The sequence below is a fragment of the Gigantopelta aegis genome, chromosome 3 (genome assembly GCF_016097555.1).
Source record: "Gigantopelta aegis isolate Gae_Host chromosome 3, Gae_host_genome, whole genome shotgun sequence".
In the NCBI taxonomy this organism is placed as follows: domain Eukaryota; kingdom Metazoa; phylum Mollusca; class Gastropoda; order Neomphalida; family Peltospiridae; genus Gigantopelta; species Gigantopelta aegis.
The window spans coordinates 8,664,549-8,689,781 of NC_054701.1; the positions used below are offsets into that span (position 1 = coordinate 8,664,549).

Sequence of the window (25,233 nt, forward strand, 5' to 3'; positions counted from 1 at the left end):
TACTACTACTACCGCCACCACCACCACCACCACGACTACTACTACTGCTACTACTACCGCCACCACCACCACCACTACTACTACTACTACTACTACTACCGCCACCACCACCACCACTACTACTACTGCTACTACTGCTACTACTACCACCACCACCACCACCACCACCACCACCACCACGACTACTACTACTACTACTACTACTACTACTACTACTACTACTACTGACATTATTATTATTATTATTCACAGACATATTGGACTGTCAAAATTAGTAGTATCGTCACCGCCGGATCACAAAGATGTGCATTTTTATTAAAGGGAGAGTAAACTAAAACATGAGCCATATGTGTTGGAAAGATGCATACCCGGACCACCAACACATACTGACACTTTAACAAATGAAAAAACGCGTAATTTTAGTGTTAATAAAAAAAACCCCGCGATTATTCCTATTAACTGGGGGCAGCCATTTTCTTTTCTTTTCGATGCGTCCAGTACTCTAGCTTGGGGCGAATTGACGTCAGCTCCCGACCAACGCCTGTCTACACAGTGTAAACAAAAGCAGTAATTTACGACAAGGCGCTTCTCTTTAATAAACCTGACTGGTAAAACAACATAAATGACGTGATAATATAATAAACTATTTAACTACATATATTTCAAGTTGCATTAACGGAACGAAATGGGGTTATAGTATTTTTCTCTGTCAAATAATCCAAAAGAGAAACATGTACACTATTAGGCCTAGTGGCATGCTACGTTGGAGCAAAAACAACCCACGATACCCAAGTGATGATTTTCTTTTCTTTGGGACTACGTAATTGGTCAGTTCCGTGATTTTAAATGGGAAAGTCTACTTAATTAATAGTTTTGCTTAACTATTTATAGTAATAAACCATGTCCATTACCATTTTAGGGGCGACAGGTAATCTTACACAATATCGGTATGTATTTTTGTGTCTAGACAGCGTCAATTAATTGGCTCGTCTAGTTACCAATCAAAGACACACCTGCCAATCAGGAATCACAGGTAGAGGCAACTAATAAAATAGACCGATTAACTAAGAAAACCCACTCCGTGTATCATTTCATGGACAAAACATAGTATCATTATTTCGACTTGTTGTATAACCACTTTGACAATTATGGTCTATTTTGTATTGAAAACTAATATATACTTATTGCTGGCTTACTGGGTTGTATATTATTACAGAACATTGCAATGCATGACTATTTTATCATCCCGCAAAAAACAGGTAGATTTGTTTCTCTAGTTCTAAAACTCATTTCTGACGTTACGCGTTAAGTATTACGTAACCACCAGTTCGCAAGAGGGCGTATTCACTGGAATGGAACAAAATGGCTGCGCCCGTTATATGTAATAGCCGTCACATTTAACCGTTTTATTAATTAAATATAATAATATACTTGTTGATATTAAGCAATAATGTGCATTATATATCGTTGAATATGCATATCAGTCCAAAAGCCCTTGCTTGAGCCTTCCTTTAACACAACACGCCCATTGATACTCGTGAGTCACCGTTTAAAATGAGGACAAAAGACAATTGGTTCACCGAAGGTGTCCACTCCTACGATCCAAGAACACCAGTCGAATGCTCTTCAAAGTTATCTAGGTCATGTCCCCTGCGTAAACAATACCCCTACCTCAATAAAATAGAGATCATCCTTGTAACGCACTCTCTCACACGCGTACGACATTGAGTACACATATTTATGAAGCTTAGTGTTAGTTACGCCCTTTAACGGAGAGAGTCGGCTGTCCTGAAAACTTAAACAAGTTTGGTTATCGTGACCTTATTTGCGCGTAACCTAATAGAATAATAGAAAGTAAGGAAACGGGTTAGTTGTATTGAAACGAGAGACGCAGAGAGAGAGAGACGCAGAGAGAGAGAGAGAGAGAGAGAGAGAGAGAGAGAGAGAGAGAGAGAGAGAGAGAGAGAGAGAGAGAGAGAGAGAGAGAGAGAAAGGTGAGTGGGGTAAAAAGATGTGATTGGAGGGAGGGATGGGGTGACAATGCCCTAATGACCCCTCCTGGCTACGCATGTATATAAAAATGCAACACTAAACAGATTATTGTCCTCAATTTTTAGCCATGGTTGTAGCATTACAGCTTGTGAAAGAATCGGTGCCTAATAATGGCATGTAATAGATATGCCAATAGCCTTCTTATACGTGGCCCAAGTATAGCTGGTTGAGTTATATTTGCTATGACGGTTGATATGTATGATATTACTCACATTTATAAATGGCCCGCGGAATGATAGTCGCCATCTCCGGTGCAGTCGAAAAATGGAAGGAAAGTGTGTAATATACTGCGGAAATGTCCCAAACTTACATTAATCCGCTAGAAAGCAATATATTTCAGACCTGGTTTAAACTGAAGTGGCGCTGAAACCAATAAATAGAAACAGGCATTCTGAGAGTACTGACCGGCCTCGGTGGTGTCGTGGTTAAGCCATTGGACATAAGGCCGGTAGGTACAGGGTTCCACCCAAAGAGAGTTTTAACGACTCTATCGGTAGGTGTAAGACCACTACACCCTCTTCTCTCTCACTTCCCACTAACAACTAACAACTATCCAGCTTCGGAAACGCCAGTGACACCTGTCGCAAACGCGTTTCCGATACCTATGAATATTTTTTTTTTAGTTTAACTCGTTTAAATCACCCCAATTCTCAATGTTCGTCACTGACTGTCACTAAACCAAGCTAACAACATTAGCGCATCGCTCAATTACTCCAATTTGTTTTAATGGGCAAGCAATTGAACTTTGACCTTTAATATCAACAGAAGGGGCGGGTCTAAAGGTAGACATGGGAAGAGGAGGTGCGGGCTTCACCATCGAGATCACAGGTCCCCCCCCCCCCACCCCCACCGATCACATGGCGAATAATACACAACTCGTTGTGAGATAAATGGTATCTAACAGACACAAATGTATTATTCTATTTCGTACATATCCTCAAAAACCAGGTTTTAAGCCAATTAAAAAAAAAAAAACAATCGACTAAAGGATATTTACAACCCGTCACAGACACATGATTATCAGGTTAACTATACGTCACATTGCAATCGTTTTCTATCGTGTTGTTTTTCATTGGATATATGGCATTGCAATCTAATTAAAATTAGCTCCACTGTTTAATTACTATTACCTGCGGATCTAACAGCACCCCGTTGGAGCTCATGCCCAGTTGACATTTCATTAAACGAATCAAAACCTTACTTGCAAAATCATGCCAGTGATTTGAAAAGAATTTGAAAACATTCGGGATTATGCCGAGGGTATACGAAATGATTCGGGTGAATTACGAAGTATGCCGGAAACTAATTTCAATATTAAAAAAACCCCGTGATGATATAGCTATAAAATTTGATTACACTAGAAAACAATCCAGAGTTTATTACTGCACCCCCCCCACCTTCCCCCTGTTTTTTAACGTTGAAATAGACCAACAAGTTCGCCTATTGCATAAACAGTCTCGCCCGATATTTTTAAAATTTGTATGCTCCCGAATAACGCTATAAAAGACGAAGTGTAATTGGTCGATATTTAAATTGTTATTATAAATGAAATGGTACCTGGACATGGGAGTCCACGCAATGCTGTTAGATCTACTGGTAGACCAGTAGAGCTAATTTTAATCAGATTGTATGGCATTGGTGACCTAGTCTTGACCTAGTCTTGAAATTGTTAACACACGGGTGTTTAAGAAACTTTTTGAAATGTACAGTTTATTAATTGTTTAAAACAATAATTTAAACACAGGTTTTCTGTATCTTGCGAAAATACCGCCATGCTGTACATTATTGAGTGAAATATACTGAACTCCGTTTAAAACGCATCAGTCGGACTTATAGTTGTAAAAAGGATATGAGAATTAAAAAACCCCACCAACACATTTAACTGATTTTGTGCAACTGGGTTAATTCTAGTAGGCAATAAAATAACCCCAAAATTGCACAGAAGGGATAGGGTTGTTGTGTGTTTTATAACAAACCTCACTGAGACAGACAGACAGACAAATTCGTTACGTCTCACCTTATGTACAGATTAAACTAAAAACAAGAGTTCAACAGTAATAATACAATAACACAGCAATACAAGTACACAAGCCACTCCTTCAAAACTTCAAAACTATTACAAGACTATCAGAAATATTTAAAAAGTGTTGTATTTACAAGATGTAAAACTAAAAACCATAATATATATATATATATATATATATATATATGTCTGTATGTATAAAAACATCTTTGACGACGTAATTAAATAAACTGGCAACTTTTGTCTGTAATTTTAACAATATCCGGGTGGCTTAAAAGTAATAACACTCACGCGATAGATATAACAACTAATTATTGGGTTGTGCGTTTTCAATGGAAGTCAGTATAGCGTTTCACTGACCAGTGGACCTCAGAGTTCAAAACGTCTCTTTTAAGAATATCCCTACCTCCCCCATTGGAAACACTAGTTACGCTATTGGACATGTGGCTGTTATAAAGTTTACAGGTATAGTAAAATCCATAATCTACAGTTAACAATTGTCACTTGAGCATATTTGACTACATATACCTCCAGAAAAGATAATTGACTGAATAAATATTTCCTTTCGTTTAAAGGTGTTTAAAGATGTTTTTGTTTCTACGTTGTCTCGTTTGTTTAATGTTATAATTGATAGTGGGAATTTCCCAACCAGCTGGTTAAAAAGCATTGTAATTCCACCATATATATTGAGAGAGGAAACATGCTGTCGCCACTTCATGGGCTACTCTTTTCGATTAGCAGCTCGGGATCTTTTATATACACCATCGGTCTGCTAGAATGTCAAAATACACGCGTAGTTCTGATTGTCATTGTCATGTTAAACCATTTACTTACTCACTAGGTCTATGGAATGTTTGGCATACTCAGCATATCAAAAGTACTGGATTAACTGTTTTAATGTGTAAATACCTTGACCGTATAATTATATTCTTTAACATCTAGTTCAGGATGTATATCATCCATTTGGATCTTATCTCTGTTAATATTTATTCGGTGTTTTTTTCTGACCCAAATGTGCAGTGATACTCCTATTCAAAATCTGATATCTTTTCCATTCCACCAAAGTGTTTTCTCCAGGCAAGTGGATATCAAAGGATATAATTTTTATACTGAACACTAAAAGAAACTATACCCCTAATATATATATATATATATATATATATATATATATATATATATATATATATATATATATATATTTACATTAAAACCCCCATAACTACAACCGTGTCCGGTGTATCGGCGCGTCCGGTGATTCAGCGCACTTGGTATTTTGCTTGAGTATGCTTAACAAGTTGTCATGTTGTCGGAGTTTTTAACGAATTAAAGTTCAATTCCTTTTTCAATGGTTAATCAAGTATCAACATATTTATTGTTAAGGGTGCAATTAATTTTTTTTTTTAGAATTATCAATAATTATATAATAATTTCAAAGTAAATCATTCACCTGTTTTCGTGTTTATAAACGCGAAATAGGTCATCCTTATTGATAGGCTGTTAATTAAGAATGTTAAAACCAGTCTGAAAACACCTTTCCCGCATTTTAAAAATTATAGTAAACAGTATAAATGTAATTATTTTTGTTCGGTTATTTTTTTATTTAAACCGAAAAAGAAAACACAGGAAAATGCAAATAAAACGAAAATTTTACACCTTAATTGACAGTCATTCCAGTTCACAACTGTCACATTGTTATAAAAAATAAAAGCGAAATAAGATCCACGTGTGTGCACAATCTACCCGAGAAAAATAAAATCCATGTAGGCATCTTAGCTATGCATGACAATGAACATGTATGCATCTGCAGTACTGTGCCACTCAAGAAAACGATTCCGAAACTGATCATGAGATGGGTCATATGTGATCGTTCATTTTCATAGTAATATTTTTAACAAGACAAGACAAAAAAAAGTACTAAAATAATTCTGGTACAATAGTGTAGCGTTTATGGGCCTCTTTGACTATAATCCCACGGGATATTTGTAAATTACATAACAGTTCCTCTTTGACTATAATCCCACGGGATATTTGCAAATTACATAACAGTTCCTCTTTGACTATAATCCCACGGGATATTTGTAAATTACATAACAGTTCCTCTTTGACTATAATCCCACGGGATATTTGCAAATTCAATATAACCAAAACCACCATCGTCACCAGCTTCCGATCCCGGTTGGGCTGATTGTGCTCCCTTGCACATGCCAGCGCGGGCGATCCCTTCTACTACCCACCCCACCCTTTCGTGCTCTAGACGGAGGAGCCGGCGAGTGCTGACACATGCACCCATGACAGGCGTCAGCTACAACAACGTTTTCTGAACGTTAAATCCTATTACCTTATCTGATTAGGGTTAGAAATATACCATCGGTCGCCTTTTAAATCATACAAACTAATGTTACGTCCATGCTACGACCGGTCTGTGGTAGAACAAAATTTTGTCATAAATCTGGAAATTCACGCCTGTCCTACGCGAGGAGTAAAATTATCGTAAGTTTAGTAAAGTCTTCCGACTGCTTCCAGTTACTTGTTGAACAAGGTGGATATTATATTATTGAAACACCGTACGAAAAGGTCGAAAATGTATTACGAATAATATAAAGGATGAATATTACTTTAATACAGAAATATTATATTGTACATGCACTTTACGTTCAATATATATTATGGAATATTACAGGAGTAAACCATCTGTGTTTAGACTTGTACAATTATTATAGATTCGTAGAAAAACAAATACTATATAAATTATTCCACATATTTTACAAAAGCATTACACATACCGCTGGGTGAGTGCAAGAATGTTGTATATACAAAATTCCCATTTTGAGAAAACGAGCATTAAAAAATAATATCGCTGGGTCAGTGCAAAAATGTAGTATCTACAAAATGTTGATAAATAAGGTCTTAATTTTCACAATGTAATGGACCCTATATGTTCCAGAGCAAAAATGTTGTATGTTCATATAACAGGTCTGGTTGCTTAATTTGAAGTCAACTAAACTGTTGTAAATGTATTGTAGTTGACTCGGAGCGAAAGTGTTGTAAGTGTTATATCAGTGTATGCTGCTTCAGATTTTGGAGGAAACTATCAAAAGAAGAATACAAAAAGTCATGGCTTCCGCAATTATTTTATTATTTTTTAATGCTCGTTTTCTCAAAATGGGAATTTTGTATATACAACATTCTTGCACTCACCCAGCGATTACGTTCTCCGTAATATATACCACTTTTTCAAAGTAGGTCGTCTGCAACATAATGCAATACTTGTTCAAAGTAGGTTCTCTGCAACATTATATAAATGCTCATTAAACAAACAACTGGCGTCGTAGTTACATATCTAATGTCGCTCATCTCCAGTGACCGTCATAATATACTCATCAGCAATAATAGCGCAGAAACCGTTTGTTTTGTTTAACGACACCATTAACGACACCATTAACGCACATTGATTCATTAATCATCGAGTATTGGATGTCAAACATAGGGTTATACTCGTCCCCTGCGCGCGCTGTAACCTCACCGTGGTGCAGGGGTGTAACAGTCTCTTTGAGAATGGCCAATACAGCACAAATTGAAATTTTGAGTAAAAGACAGTATCTATCTGTGATATTTGTATTTTTGCACAGTTCTTTACACTGTTTTTATTTGAATCTTGAATTTTTGTATTGATGTTGATCATCACCTTATTTGTTTGCATTACCATAGTTTGACACCCAATAGCCGATGTATTTTTTGTGCCGAGGTGTTGTTAAACATTCATTCATTCATTCATTCATTCTGACTCGTAGCCATCAGGGGAAACCCGCTACATTTTCCCCACAGACAGGAAAGCACATACCACGGCATTTGTAAAGTTTTGGTGCTCTGGTTGGAACAAGAACAAATCCAATTATTTGAATGGGTCCACAGAGGTGGTTCGATCCTTCGACGCAAGCTAAAACCAGCTCCTAATAGCGCAGAATGTCCCAGACACAATTACCATCGCGTAACAGAGAAAACAGTACTTATTTCATAAAACCAGCTCCTAATAGCGCAGAATGTCCCAGACACAATTACCATCGCGTCACAGAGAAAACATAGTACTTATTTCATAAAAGCAGCTCCTAATAGCGCATAATGTCGCAGACACAACTACCATCGCGTAACAGAGAAAACATAGTACTTATTTCATAAAACCAGCTCCTAATAGCGCAGAATGTCCCAGACACAATTACCATCGCGTAACAGAGAAAACATAGTACTTATTTCATAAAACCAGCTCCTAATAGCGCAGAATGTCCCAGACACAATTACCATCGCGTCACAGAGAAAACATAGTACTTATTTCATAAAAGCAGCTCCTAATAGCGCATAATGTCGCAGACACAACTACCATCGCGTAACAGAGAAAACATAGTACTTATTTCATAAAACCAGCTCCTAATAGCGCAGAATGTCCCAGACACAATTACCATCGCGTAACAGAGAAAACATAGTACTTATTTCATAAAACCAGCTCCTAATAGCGTAGAATGTCCCAGACACAATTACCATCGCGTCACAGCGAAAACATAGTACTTATTTCATAAAACCAGCTCCTAATAGCGTAGAATGTCCCAGACACAATTACCATCGCGTCACAGCGAAAACATAGTACTTATTTCATAAAAGCAGCACGCTTATTTATTGTGTACGATATACATGTAGGTTACGAGTTTGTGTGTGTCTTGTTGCCTGTCTGACTGTCTGACTGTCTCTATTAACAGTTCCCTTCCCAACCAGGCGGGACGTAGTTCACCGGGAAGGCGCTCTTTTGATGCGCGGTCTGTGTAGGATCGATCCCCGTCGGTGGGCCCATTGGACTATTTCTCGATCCAGCTAGTTCACCCACGGCTGGTATATCAAATGCCGTGGTATGTACTATCCTGTCTGTGGGATGATGGATATAAAAGAACCCTTGCTATACACTAATGAAAAAATGTAGTGGGTTTCCTCTCTGAGACTGTATGTCAAAATTACCAAATGTTTGATGATTAATAAATCAATGTGCTCTGGTGGGATCGTTTAACAAAACAAACTTTTACTTCCCAACCCTTTTGGAAAAAACAGTCAAGGATACTCAATCCATAAAAAGAGCATATTCGACATATTAAACAACTACAGAGCACTATCTCTATTAAGTATTATATTGGAATTATTCAGTACTGTCGACCAAACATACGAACTGGACTTGATCAATCTTTGTTTATTAATGTATGCTGATGACATCGTAGTTTTTTCAGAAAATGCTTCTGATTTACAGACTATGTTAAATAATCTGTATGAGTACTGTGGAATTTGAATATTAATATTAACAAGATGAAAATAGTTGTATTTACAAAAGGGGTTAATTTAAAACAAAACGAAACATGGTAATTTAGAAGTTGACTGTTTTAGCTGTTTAGGGAGTTTGTTATTATTATAACAGTAAATTCAATGTTGCTCAAAAGGTAATAGCGAATCAAGGTAAAAACCCATAGCTGCTTTATGGAATGAAACGACTAATTATTCCTTAAATACAGATATATTATTATCATTGTCTAACACAATTTTAAGTTACGGTTGTGAAGTGTGTGGATTCAACAAAGCTAATGACGTGGAAACTGTACATATGTAAGGTGTAAAAGAATATTAGGTGTGAAAAGGAGTACGACTAACATGACGATATACTGTGAATTAGGAAGATTACCATTATACGGAAATATAAGTATTATTAAATATTGGTTGAAATTGTTGGAAACGGATAACTGTATTTTACATCAGTGCTATGATACATTAAATGATAATTGTTTAAGAAAACCAAGCACGGTGAATTGGGCGAGTCAGGTACGTGATTTGCTCTGTAACCTTGGATATGCTAATATTTGGTACCACCAGAAAGTTCATAACAGTGTTATATTTCTAATTGAAATTACACAGAGAATGAAATATCAATTCACCCAATCCATGTATTCTATCCTTGACACACCCTCAAAATGTTTTATATACAAATATCTTGTTGATAATTTATGTTTTCAGTATTATTTACAAAAATCTATTGCTTCGATAAACACATATTATATAAAAGACTATCTGTACACAGCCTTGTTATAGAAACAGGCAGATATAATAATACTGAAAGATCAAAAAGACTCTGTAATTTGTGCAACATGCAGGCAGTTGAAGATTTGGCAGTTTGTCCATTTTATAGTACTCTGAGAGGCAGATATATAAAATCATATTATCATACCCGACCATCTTCATTTAAATTAATACAATTAATGTAACATAAAGCGGTTAACAACACTGTGTAAATAACTATTAGCAGCAACAACTCAGAGAAAAGATCATTTATATTTATAATAGATCTACGTATCACTCTCCACAATGTACTATTATGGGATGAATATAGAACTATATGGTGCATTATGGTTGATGTATTATCTGTATGTATAATTGTGATAAACTATGGAGAGTGTATTATTTGTATGTATAATTATGTGATATATATATTTATGTTATGAATAATGTGTATGCCTATGAACTGCGTGTTTACGGCAAATACATTATTATTATTATTAAATATTGAAGGTATTTAGAAAAAACAAACATGTAATTAATTAATTTACATACACACACACACACACACACACACACACACACACACACACACACATATATATATATATATATATATATATATATATATATATATATATATATATATATAATAAACTGTAAGAAAGAGGTATGACATTCTACAATTTTAGAACATTGGATGGTCTTTTCGAATTGTTCAGGCTAAAAGCAATATAATACAGTTGCAACTTCAGCATTAAAATACATGCAATAAACTCATCTGGCTTCATAATAAGTTGGTACTTTAATATATAGGCTAATAACTCTGTGTCTGTTGTGTTTCATTTGATGCGAGTCTACGATATACAACTACTAGTAATTGAATTTTATAATTTCATATATCAAGCCTGTAAAGATCTTCAGGACAGTAAAGACCTTACCTAGGCTAGAGCGATATTCTGTAACGTAAACAAGGCGTGCGACAGTGTGTGTGTGATCTCAAAGTCTACTTCGGTCAGTAGGAGTAACGAATCGTGTGTTGAACTAGTTTAAAGGTAGGGTCAACTCCAACAAGAGCCGTATGTGTTGGAAAGATGCATACCCGGACCACCAACACATACTGACACTTTAGCAAATGAAAAACGCATAATTTTAGAGTTAATAAAAAACCATGATTATTCCTGCTAACTGGGGGCAGCCATTTTGTTTCGTTTTTGTGACGTCCGGTGGGATAGCTTGGGGCGAAGTGACGTCAGCTCCTGACCATCTCCTGTATGTACAGTGTAAACAAAAGCAGTAATTTTCGACAAGGCGCTTCTCTTTGATCAACCTGACTTGTAAAACAGCATAAATGACGTAATAATATAATAAACTGTTTAACTAAATATATTTCAAGTTGCATTAACGGGGAAAAAAATGGGGTTATAGTGTTTTTCTCTGTTTAATAATCCAAAGGAAAAATTTACACTATTACGCCTATTGATATGCTACGTTGGAGCAAAAACGACAACCCACAATACCCAAGTGGTAATTTTCTTTTCTTTGGGACTACGTAATTGGTCAGTTCTGTGTTTTTAGATGGAAAAATCTACTTAATCAATAGTTTTACAGAACTATTTACAGTAATAAACCATGTCCATTACAATTTTAGGGGCGACAGGTAATATTCCACAATACTGGTATGTATTTTTGTGTCTAGACAGCGTCAATTAATTGGCTCGTCTGGTTACCAATCAAATACACACCTGCCAATCAGGAATCAAAGGTAGAAGCAACTATCAGCATAGACCAATTAACTAAGAAAACACTCCGTGTATCATTTCAGTACGTAGGTTAATGCATGGGCAAAACATTGTTAATTGTTTCGACTTGTTGTGTAGCTACTTTGACAATGGTATTTTATTTTGTATTGGAAAATAATATATATAGTGCTGGATATACTTACTGTTGGCTTACTGGGATGTGTATTATTACAGAACATTGCAATGTATGACTATTTATCATCCCGCAAAAACCAGGTAGATTGTGTTTCTCTAGTTCTAAGGCTCATTCCTGACGTGACGCGTTAAGTATTACGTAACCACCAGCTCGCCAGAGGGCGTACTCACTGAGATAGTACAAAATGGCTGCGCCCGTTACATATAATAGTCTTCACATTTAACCGTTTTATTAATTAACTATACGATTATACGTGTTGATATTAAGCAATAATGTGCATTATATATCGTTGAATATGCATACCAGGCCAAATGCCTTAACTGTCCTCTCCTTTAACACTGCGTGTAGCTTCTCAAGGTCAGTGCTCGTTGGAGAAACTTGTTTCCGCAGGCGTTCTACAAGGACCGGTTCTAGGCCCTCTGTTATTTATTAATATATATCTTAACGACATACCTACAATTTGTATTTATTACAGCAGTTAACCATTTATTCAGCTTGGTGCTTTATTAATATATATCTTAACGACATACCTACAATTTGTATTTATTACAGCAGTTAGACATACATTCAGCTTGGTGCTTTACCATCGGTAGTGCTGTTCGGAACACTGTATATAGGCGTACGGGCTCCGATTTTTGTAAGGGGGGAGGGGCTGATCCCACCGAATTATAAGAAAATGCTCGAATCCGAATAACAACATTTATTCATATTCGGATTACGACCAAACGGCTATAGAGAGTTGCAAACGAATCACTACGCATTTTTGAATGGATTACAACTAATAGCATAGGTAGAATGATGGTGAAAAGGTTTCAGGCAGGCTCATTATGCCCGAATATCTCTTGTTTGGTTTGCCCGGATTTGAGAATTTGCTCCAGCTCTAGGGAGGTGGGTGTGTTCCCCCTGCCCCCGTCTCGTACTGCTTATGGGAGGACATACATATTGTCAATCATTATACAATTAAAGAGGATTCCTAGCATTAACCATAAGGTAGAGGAGACACGAAGTATGTATATATGATGTACAAACTGAGTATTTGTCCTTCGCCTCGGTAGTTATCCACCATGTTGCGTCACAGTTATAGCCAAACAAACAAATACTCCATTGCTAACGTAGAACCATCAACAGTACATGTGTAGGTTCAACTGTTATTAATATTCATGTTTATCTACTAGAATCAATCGATGTAACAATATATCAATACCGATTAAATATTACACAACTATAATTTGTTTTTAGAAAAACAGAAAGCCCAAATAAACAAAGAAAAACAAACCTAAAACGAGAGAGATGACATCCTTACATTCCTTGATGAGGTCGAAAGAAAGCCAAACATATTACATATACACTGTAATAAACGCAGCGATTTGGTATCTGTGATCTAAACGGCCACTGATATTCACGTTTCATTGAAGAAATCACACAATGTGCCTGGGGCCAATAAAACGAAGATTCCGGTTTTACTCATCTACAACAGAAAAGAAAAAACCGGCTAAAAACAATTGACAGAATGAGTAGAATGTCTCGAATTTGTACTGCACAGTGAAAAGTTCTGGTACATATATTTCCGTGTATACATTGTTTTTAAAGTTAAAAGTTAAAGTTTGGTTTGGTTAACTACACCACTAGAGCACATTGATTAATTAATCATCGGCTATTGGATGTCAAGTTTTTGGTAATTATGATTCGTAGTCATCAACCCCCTACATTTTTCCATTAACAGCAAGGGATCTTTTATATGCACTTTCCCACATACAGGAACGCACATACCACGACCTTTGTGACCAGTTGTGATTCACTGAATGCAACGAGAAAAACCCCAATCAATTGAATGGATCCACCGAGTTGGATTGATCCTGCGACGCAAGCGACGCAAGCACCTCGGGCGAGCGCTCAACCGACTGAACTAAATCCCGCCTCACATTGTCATTAAATGCAAAAATGTAGAAGACTTCCTTTATATATTGTGCGACAAAATACGAATAGTCTAGTACTGGTTTAAACGTTTAAAAACCAAGAACTGTAATGTGAAATCTTCTAGAATGCTAGAATGTCAGACTAGTTCTAATAACTGGCTTTCTCGTGTTAAAAAGCCGCAGATATCACTGGGGTTTGGAGATATTTGATATAATCAGCATGTGAACAGTATTCTTTTTAAAGAAGTGTGCTAATACATTTAACGGCTGAATTTATTAACAACAGAGACAATATACCAGTCACCTCCACTAAAAGAAACGTATATAAGCATTTAATAGATACGTTTTGCTTCTAGTACTATCTTTGAATAGCCTTGCCACATTGTTATACTACTCGTATCACACAATTTCGTGTTTCTTCTCACCAGTTGCTAGTTGGACTAGTTAGTTATTATGGTATTGAAAGATCGCAATGTCAAATGTGTAATAGGAATAACTATAGAAGATAATTCATGCATTTGCGCTCAGTATATATATACATGTATATATATAAATAATACTACTGGTGCAAACCGTCTGTATTTAAGCGTGTGCAATTATTGTCTATTAATATCAGATAAGAACTCTGTAATATTGGAAAATACTTTTCAAATGTTTATACGTACGTTCGCGAGATATTTACGTGTCCATCCTCCATAATATTATGCAAGGCGTGAAGCTAATAAGCTATACTATATAATATAAAAACACATGTTTATGTAAAATGTAGATCGTCTGCAGTATAGATTATTTTAACAAACATCTGGCCTCGTTTTTACACATCACATTCCACAGATCTGTAGTGATTGTCGCACGTGTCACACAATATACTCGTCAGAAATAAAAACGCACAATGTCCCAAACACAATTACTACCGTGTAGCAAATGGAAAAAAACAACAACAAAACTCAACAGAATACTTATTTCATAACACAGCTCGCTGTCAGTTGTTTTTATTCTGTATGATATAGGTTACGAGTTTGTCCGTCTGTAAGTCTGACTGTCTGTCTGTCTGCTTCTCTCTCTCTCTCTCTCTCTCTCTCTCTCTCTCTCTCTCTCTCTCTCTCTCTCTCTCTCTCTCTCTCTCTCTCTCTCTCTCTCTCTTTGAGTATGTGTGTGTGAACGTATGTATGCGTGTGCGTGTGTGTATGTGAGCGCGCGCGCGTGTGTGCGTATGTGTCTGTATGTCTAACTATGTCTGTTTGTCGTTTTTATCAACATCCTATTTCCCAACCCCCTGGGGGGAAATATCGGCTATACATCAATACATAAAAAGGCAGCATCTTCGACATAAATATACTCTTCAAAAAAAGAAACGCAAAAGGGTACAAATGGGTTATAACTCCGATTTTATGTTTCCTACCGGTTCGTGCTTTGTGAATATAAGGTCATTGCATGTCCCAAACACATTCCCACAGTTACATTCGATAAAACGCAGCTACTGTACAATAAAGTTCCAAAATGTGAATATTCGCAAAAACGCAGCCACGTGCAAACCATGTCACCACTGCACGTGCGTTGTCTGCACGTGCAACATGAACACCGACAGTATAAAAGTGCAGGGTGTTCGCTTGCCTGGCCTCTGTATCTGGCCGACAGTTGACAATCCAGGACATGCCACGTCTCAGTGAACCGCAGAGAAACAATGCCATCGGCCGACTAGACGCAGGCGAATCCAGAACGGCCGTTGCCAGGGCATTCCATGTGTCCCCAAGCACCATCTCCAGACTGTGGGACCGTTACCAGCAACATGGATCAACACGTGACCTCCCTAGATCCGGTCGACCACGGGTCACTACCCCCGGGCAGGACCGCTACATCCGGGTACGCCACCTTCGGGAACGATTGACTACTGCCACCTCCACAGCCGCAGCAATACCAGGTTTGCGCAGGATATCCGACCAGACCGTACGGAACCGCCTACGTGAGGTAGGAATTCGTGCCAGACGTCCAGTTCGAGGTGTCATCTTAACACCACAACACCGTCGACTCCGACTGCAGTGGTGCCAGATTCATCGACAATGGCCTCAACTGCGATGGAGACAGGTGTGGTTCAGTGACGAGTCCCGATTTCTGCTCCGACGTCATGATGGAAGATGTCGCGTGTATAGGCGTCGTGGTGAACGTTATGCGGCAAACTGCGTGCAGGAAGTGGACAGATTCGGCGGGGGTAGTGTCATGGTGTGGGCAGCCATCTCACACACTGGCAGCACTGACCTGGTCCACGTGCAGGGCAACCTGAATGCACAGGGCTACACTGACCAGATCCTCCGGCCACACATCGTTCCAGTTATGGCCAACGCCAACGCAGTGTTCCAACATGACAACGCCAGGCCTCACACAGCACGTCTCACAACGGCTTTCCTACAGAACAACAACATTAATGTCCTTCCTTGGCCATCGATATCACCGGATTTGAACCCAATTGAGCATCTATGGGACGAGTTGGACCGACGCCTCCGACAGCGACAACCACAGCCCCAGACCCTGCCCGAGCTGGCAGCAGCATTGCAGGCCGAGTGGGCCACCATCCCCCGGGACGTCATCCGTACTCTGGTTGCTTCAATGGGCAGGCGGTGCCAGGCAGTTGTCAACACACGCGGAGGCCACACCCGGTATTGACTCCAGATGACCTTGACCTTGGTGGTGTGTCCTATCACTTACTCACAATGGACTAGAGTGAATTGTGAACAATCCTGCAACATTTGGTAATTATCGGACTCACCATTCAATAATTAAATCAATTCTCCAAATGTTACGACAATGTGGTTTTGCGTTTCTTCTTTTGAAGAGTATATTATTACTATATAGACGTATAGCAAATATTGATTGAAAAAATATTTTATTACATAAACTAAAGCATTACACACGTTTGTAAATTTAGTAGGCCCTCTGCTATAAGTAATATGAAAAATTAGTTTTAAACGTATTCAATAAAAAAAAAATATTACGATAACCTATTACACAATGTAATCCTTTACAGTCCGGGTTTATTCCATGCGATTGCAATTGATTTTCATAACTTTATATGTCAAGCCGACACAGTAAAACCGTTTTCTAGGGCGACATTATGTGGCATAAACAAGGCAAGCGACAGAGTGTGGTATAAAGGTCTACTTCATAATTAAGGTCAGTACGACTAACGGATAATTATTCACTGAACTAGTTTGAACACTATTTAACACCGTACATTGCGTGTAGTTCTTCAAGGTCAGTTATAATTCGACAAACCTGTCCCCACAGGCGTACTACCTGACCCTGTTTCAGGCCCCTGTTATTTTATTTTATATATACATAATGTTAATTATATCTTAACGATATGTACACAGGATAAATTTAATTCGCGATGTTTTGCTGAACATATCTTCCTTTACATTACGGCTGAAAGTCCCGAGGAATGGAATAAGATTCTAAACTCTGACCTGGAACTTATAGATAAGGTTGACTTGTCAAATTTAATTTCTTAAAACGTTTTCAAAACAGTAGCCAATGGCATATTTATGCCCAGAAAATTATATATATAGGAAAATAAATCATCAACATTAAAACAACAAATACCCAATGGCAATTTGATATCAGTGATCGAACGAAAGCCATAGATACTACACATTAAGCTACGATTTGTTATCAGTTATCGAACGAAAGCCATAGATACTACACAGTAAGCTACGATTTGTTATCAGTGGTCGAACGAAAGCAATATATACTACACAGTAAGCTACGATTTGATATCAGTGATCGATAGAAAGTCATAGATACTACACAGTAAGCTACGATTTGATATCAGTGATCGATAGAAAGTCATAGACACTACACAGTAAGCTACGATTTGTTATCAGTGATCGAAAGAAAGCCATATATACTGCACATTAAGCTACAATTTGGTATCAGTGATCGAACGAAAACCATAGATACGGCACATTAAGCTACAATTTGTTATCAGTGATAGAAAGAAAGCCATAGATACTGCACATTAAGCTACAATTTGGTATCAGAGATAGAAAGAAAGCCATAGATACTGCACATTAAGCTGCAATTTGGTATCAGTGATTGAACGAAAGACATAGTTACTACAAAGTAAGCTACGATTTTTTTTATCAGCGATCAAACGAAAGCCATAAATATCATACAGTAGGCCTAAGCTACGATTTTGTAGCCAACCGAGTTAGAGTTAAACACGTTTTATTGAAGAAAACCCACATTGTGCCTGTGGCCAATAAAAAGAATATCTCCAATAGAAAGGAAAAACTGCTAAAAGAAATGACAGAATGATTAGATGTTTTTAATTTCCCTACACAGCGAAAAGTAACTGGTACGTGTATTTGCGTATATGCATGGATTACATGCATGATGCGTATCTGTATGTACACATGGTCTCATGCCCACACGCTCGCTAATATATTTTCATTTCTATTTCGCATGCATTACGATTTTGGGCGGGATTTCGTTCAGTCGGTTGAGCGCTCACTTGAGGTGCTTGCGTCGCAGGATCGAACAACCTCAGTGGATCCATCCTGATTGGGATTTTTCTCGTTCCAACCAGTGCGCCATAACGGGACAAAGCCCGTGGTATATGATTTCCTGTCTGTGGGAAAGTGATTATAAAAGAGCCCTTGCTGCATTAGGAAAACTTTAGCGGGTTTCCTCTGATGACTATATGTCAGAATTACCAAATTACCAATAGCCGATAATTAATTAATTAATGTACTCCTGTGGTGTCGTTAAACAAAACAAACTTTAAACAAACTTTAAAATTACGATTTGAACGGCAGTCCCATTCAAAGATGTACATTAAAAACCATACAATACCGTGTCGAAAATCCCGTTGAGTAAATATCCGATAGGAAACTATCACTGTCTGCTAGAGGTGTTGTCGCTGTTATTGTTTTTATTATATTTTCTTTTACCAAGTTAGAGTTTAAACACGGTGTCCTGGGCACACACCTGAACCACGGAGACAACTGCATATGGCTTATCCAGAACAGAAGATAATTTATGGTTGTTCAATAGTCTTAAGTGTGAGTGAAGTGGGTGCATGGTGTCACACTTCCCCATTCGAACCCAGACTGGTGTCTTAACCACTACACACAGAAGTCTGGATTCCTAACAGCAACACGTACCGTGTTCAGCGATAGCGACCAACGCTAACGTTCGCGAACTACTTGACTGGTCCCCGATGTGGTAATTCGATTTATCATGAAGCGCATAATTAAGCCAGGTTTTTCTTCTGACCAGTCTGATTGGACTCGCGCCGGTTCGACTCGGTCCAAGTAACAGGTAGCACAAGTTTAGACTGGTAGAACACGATATGTAATATGTAGTAGGACCGGTTATGTTGCGCCCTGAGTACATGCGTAACACTTTTAAAAACATCTTTGTGAAATCACAATGTCTGCAGATTTATAACTCATAATGTTATCTCGTATATGGGCGGAATATTTATCATGAGATGGTTGTATCATCCTTCCGGTGACGGGATTCGTAGTAGAGGCGCCGTGTACAAAGAGTCCACTACCTACCAAGCTAATAGGGAAATTCTCACTAGCTACTTGTGCAAATATCCCGAGAGTTCAAACACTCTTACACCAGCTTCCGCCAGTAGGAACACTGTATACCAACACAGCCACATAGCATCCATACAAATACCCCATGTCACACAGTACTACAAACCAGAGCTACAGCCGTATTCACTCACGAAATAGTTGACGGAGTATCTCGAGAAGTCTAACACGGAAGTCACTGACTCATGTATTGCGATTAGGCAAGGTTTAATTTTCGGGGATTGGTTGGACGTTCGCCTCAAGTGCTTAGGTCGTAGGTTAGAATCGAAAACCCCGAGTAGACCCTTTGTGCTTTTCCCGCCCCAACCCGTGCCCCCTCCTCCCCGACTTGTATTACAAAGGTTGTGGTATGTTCTGTCCTGTATCTGAAAACGTGCACACACAAGATCCCTTGCTGTTAATTAAAAAGTCATTAATTAATCAATGTGCGTCAGTGGTGAGGTTAAACAACGATTAAATAATCAATGTGCTCTAGTGGTGTCGTTAACCAATAATTAATAATTGGTCAATGTGCTTTAGTGGTGTGGTTAAACTGAATAATTTATCATGGTGTTCTAGTGGTGTCGTTAAACAATGGATAATTGATCAATGTGCTCTAGTGGTGTCGTTAAACAATGGGTAATTGATCAGTGGGCTCTAGTGGTGTTGTTAAACAATGATTAGCGGCGGGACGTAGCCCAGTGGTAAAGCGCTCGTCTAGTATGCGTTCGGTACACTCATTAGGCTATTTTTGTTTTGGTTGTCCAAAATCCGGAAATTTGACCGCGCAAGTAGTCTCTTTTTTGACTGTGATTATTTCATGGCAGACAGATATGAAGTGACAACTGTTTGACTGAAGTGTCAGGGGAGATCATGTAGTTTGTAAACATGTGTAACTTGTTGACATTGAAGACTTGTTTGTGCTAATTCCGGCCCATGCAAAAGTAGTGCTTTTTGTATAAAATGGGAGTACTCTGGCCTGGTTTAGAGGGTGTGTTTGTTTAAACCAATATGCTGGGAGAAAGAGCTGGACAACAGAGGTTGTCCTTTTCAGGGTATGTGTCTCCCAGGCAGGCAAAGGTACATACAAAAGTCCACGGGCCTGCTGATATTAATAAAAATGTTATAGCCACTAAGGCTATATAGAAACATATAGCGAAATTAATTGTGGTCTGAGGCCTACTGAATTGTGGAGAATTTGTCGACTTGTTCGTTTATGTTTTGACATTAATAAAGTTTTCTATTACTATTATTGATTGTGTGCAATCTCCTTCTTTTACAGAAAAGAAATTGTACAATATTTTTTGTGCTCAACAGAAATACTTACGAACACGTCTTGGGGAGACCAAGAAAAAGGGGCCCATTGACGATTGACAAGCTAAAACGGCATCTTAATAAACTTTTGATATTTGCAATTAATATGCATGTGTTTGTGTATATATCACTGTGTACGAACGGAAATTTGACTACGTGCGATTTTCTGTACCGCTAGCTGCATTATTAACTACATCTGTGCAGTAGTTAATAATGAAACTAACGATAAACACAGGCAACACAGTTAACAAAGTCAACAAAGTTAATTTTAACTGAATATTGACGATGCAAATAAATGCATCATTGGTGAAAATACGTAAAGAAATCGGAACAGAGAGACCGGAACGATCGACTACCTGCAATTATTAATATTATAAAAATATATATACTGCACAGATGTAGTTAACATATATATATATATATATATTATATATACTCTTCAAAAAAAGAAACGCAAAAGGGTACAAATGGGTTATAACTCCGATTTTATGTTTCCTACCGGTTCATGCTTTGTGAATATAAGGTCATTGCATGTCCCAAACACATTCCCACGGTTACATTCGATAAAACGCAGCTACTGTACAATAAAGTTCCAAAATGTGAATATTCGCAAAAACGCAGCCACGTGCAAACCATGTCACCACTGCACGTGCGTTGTCTGCACGTGCAACATGAACACCGACAGTATAAAAGTGCAGGGTGTTCGCTTGCCTGGCCTCTGTATCTGGCCGACAGTTGACAATCCAGGACATGCCACGTCTCAGTGAACCGCAGAGAAACAATGCCATCGGCCGACTAGACGCAGGCGAATCCAGAACGGCCGTTGCCAGGGCATTCCATGTGTCCCCAAGCACCATCTCCAGACTGTGGGACAATACCAGGTTTGCGCAGGATATCCGACCAGACCGTACGGAACCGCCTACGTGAGGTAGGAATTCGTGCCAGACGTCCAGTTCGAGGTGTCATCTTAACACCACAACACCGTCGACTCCGACTGCAGTGGTGCCAGATTCATCGACAATGGCCTCAACTGCGATGGAGACAGGTGTGGTTCAGTGACGAGTCCGATTTCTGCTCCGACGTCATGATGGAAGATGTCGCGTGTATAGGCGTCGTGGTGAACGTTATGCGGCAAACTGCGTGCAGGAAGTGGACAGATTCGGCGGGGGTAGTGTCATGGTGTGGGCAGCCATCTCACACACTGGCAGAACTGACCTGGTCCACGTGCAGGGCAACCTGAATGCACAGGGCTACATTGACCAGATCCTCCGGCCACACATCGTTCCAGTTATGGCCAACGCCAACGCAGTGTTCCAACATGACAACGCCAGGCCTCACACAGCACGTCTCACAACGGCTTTCCTACAGAACAACAACATTAATGTCCTTCCTTGGCCATCGATATCACCGGATTTGAACCCAATTGAGCATCTATGGGACGAGTTGGACCGACGCCTCCGACAGCGACAACCACAGCCCCAGACCCTGCCCGAGCTGGCAGCAGCCTTGCAGGCCGAGTGGGCCACCATCCCCCGGGACGTCATCCGTACTCTGGTTGCTTCAATGGGCAGGCGGTGCCAGGCAGTTGTCAACACACGCGGAGGCCACACCCGGTATTGACTCCAGATGACCTTGACCTTGGTGGTGTGTCCTATCACTTACTCACAATGGACTAGAGTGAATTGTGAACAATCCTGCAACATTTGGTAATTATCGGACTCACCATTCAATAATTAAATCAATTCTCCAAATGTTACGACAATGTGGTTTTGCGTTTCTTCTTTTGAAGAGTATATATATATATATATATATATATATATATATATGTATATATATACTGCATAGATGTATCAGAATTAGAGAGCAATCAACGTAAATACAGATCACGCAGTCCAGTGTCATTTACAGGTATATATACCATGCACTAATCACCAGCAAACAATATCTATCTAGTCGAAAATCACCATAATAACCTACGTTTTGCTCACATAGTTGCCAGGATGGATCATTGAAATAGTCTGCGACGTAGTCAAAAGAAAGCCCCCCTCCCCCCAAAAACAAAACCCCACACCCAAAAAACAACAACACACAAAAACACCCCCCCCAAAACACCACCCCCCAAAAAAAACCCCACCCCACAAATAATAATATAAATGTGATTAATGTTTGCAGCACTGTATATCACTTTTTTTTTATCCAGTAGTGTGTGTGTGTGTGTGTGTGTGTGTGTGTGTGTGTGTGTGTGTGTGTGTGTGTTTAAATGAAATTATTATAATTAATATGAGGCGAGATTGTAGTTTTGAAAAAAATATCCATGCAAGAAAACCTAAACAATCAGGAAGGATGACAACTCGCTAGATTCATCTCCTATATTTAACACATGATCAGTGTATGTATATATGTATATGTATATGTATATATATAAACAAGTCGATGTGTATTTATTTGGATGACGGACAAATTATACATGTTGCGATTGTAAATGCAATGCATATATTCAATATGTTCCAATGTTACAAAGTTCGTTTCTATTCTGAACAGAGAATAATTGTATTAATGTAACAAGAGTACCTGTCAAAAGTTGGTCGCGGTGATCTAGTTATGGTACTCAACACACCGCCATCCCAAATTCTACTTGCATGTAAGGTTCGACGATCCTATATGGATTGATAAAGATATAGCCTGAACAAGGATTTGCTTTAATGAACAGTAATACGTGACAAGTAGGTCATGACCTAGTTATGGTACGCAACACAGCACCATGCCGAGTTTGATGATCCTATATGGATTGATAAGGAAAATATGCCCCGGAAACGAAAGGGTTACGGACGGACGGACAACGCCATACCATAATACGATTTATTTTGTTTAACGACACCACTAGAGCACACTGATTTATTAATCATTGTGATTATTATTAATCATTGCTTTTGTTGTTGTTGTTGATATATTTATTTATTTTATTTTATTTCTGTTTGTTGACACCAGATTATTTGGTTTTGGGCAATACACTGAACTGAATTGAACTGAATCATCGGTTATTGGATGCCAAACATTTAGTAATTCCGACTTATAGTAGCAAGGGATCATTTATATGCACCATCTCACAGACAAGATAGCACATACCACGGCCTAGAACCTATATTTAACAATTCTTACTTTACGTACTGCATGCACGGGCAATATTCCAAGTTCTGTTGATCGTATTTTCCTTCACATTCAAAGTTCTTTGACAAAGATCCATATAAACACTTTCCACCTCACGAACTGGGTCAAAATCTCATATGTGACACGCAAAAATGAACTGAACACACCCAATATGTAAATACATGCCACTGAGCTACATACTGCCCGTGTCAAATGCAATGCACACGACAATCAATAACATCTGCTTTAAAATACGCACCACAGCAGACGTTTAAGAAAACACACTTACAATCTCAATCTCAGAATGTTTTAATAATTGATTGTTTATTGATTATATATCCTAATCGACTAATGTAATCTGGACAGGGTGTATCAGGCCCTCGTGAGAAGAGGGGTGGTGTGTGTGTGTGTGGGGGGGGGGGGGGGGGCAAGGAGGGCAGACCGCCTAGAAAAATACGAAAAAGTGTACTATGTATAATAGTTAGAGCTGGGGATTTTTGTCTAGACGGAGAAGATTCTATATTAAGGTGAGTTTATTTTTTTTACTACCCCTGACCAGTCCCGTTAGTTTAGTGCAGGGGCGACCTTGTTTACAGTTTACGTCTCGGTGGTGTAACGAATACACGAGAACGTAAGGCTGTAGGTGTTGGGTTATCAGTCTCGGTCATAACTGGAAGGGTTCTAAGTTAAAGTTGTTATTTGTGTTTGTTACTGTTGTTGTTGTTGTTGTTGATTTTAGCTGAGGTTTTTTTCTTTTTGGCAGTGTCAGGCGTTTGAGTGCTGAATGACTACTGAACATATAATACATTTATAACATATGTACACACACACACACACACACACGCGCACATACACACATGCACGCTCGCGCACACACACACGCACGCACACGGACGTACGCGCACACACGCACACGTAGACACATATGTCGGACGACCTCTAACTTATATACATACAAATAGGCACCTAATAGGCACCTAAGTAAGTGATACATCTGCAAAACTGATTTGATCTGGGGTTTTACAGACAGAGAAACCAGACAGAGGAGACAGAAGTAGAAGACGAAACATGGTTACACGCCAGGTGTAGGTTTGGTTTTCTTGTTCCCTGTAAACAAGTCGTAACAACAAAGACGTTGATTCTTGTTCCTCGTCGTCATTAAAACGATTAACCCTTGGAGTCCGTT

At 38.7% G+C, this 25,233-nt stretch overlaps 1 protein-coding gene across 5 annotated transcripts in view; it reads right to left on the reverse strand.

The window, feature by feature from the left end:
• Positions 1-25,233, reverse strand: part of LOC121367478 (beta-1,2-xylosyltransferase-like) — a 31,213-nt gene that overhangs the window by 2,815 nt on the left and 3,165 nt on the right. Inside the window, exons 1-2 of one of the 5 annotated variants that reach the window (XM_041491672.1) lie at positions 18,856-19,624; positions 13,368-13,559 (exon numbers count right to left, since the gene is read on the reverse strand). The exons of 1 other annotated variant lie outside the window; for it this stretch is intronic. The gene's annotated coding sequence lies outside the window, so the exon portion shown is untranslated. Of the gene's footprint in view, positions 1-13,367; positions 13,560-14,672; positions 14,810-18,855; positions 19,625-24,059; positions 24,139-25,233 lie in introns of those variants that run through there. 3 more of the 5 variants (XM_041491673.1, XM_041491670.1, XM_041491674.1) reach the window with 3 other exon arrangements.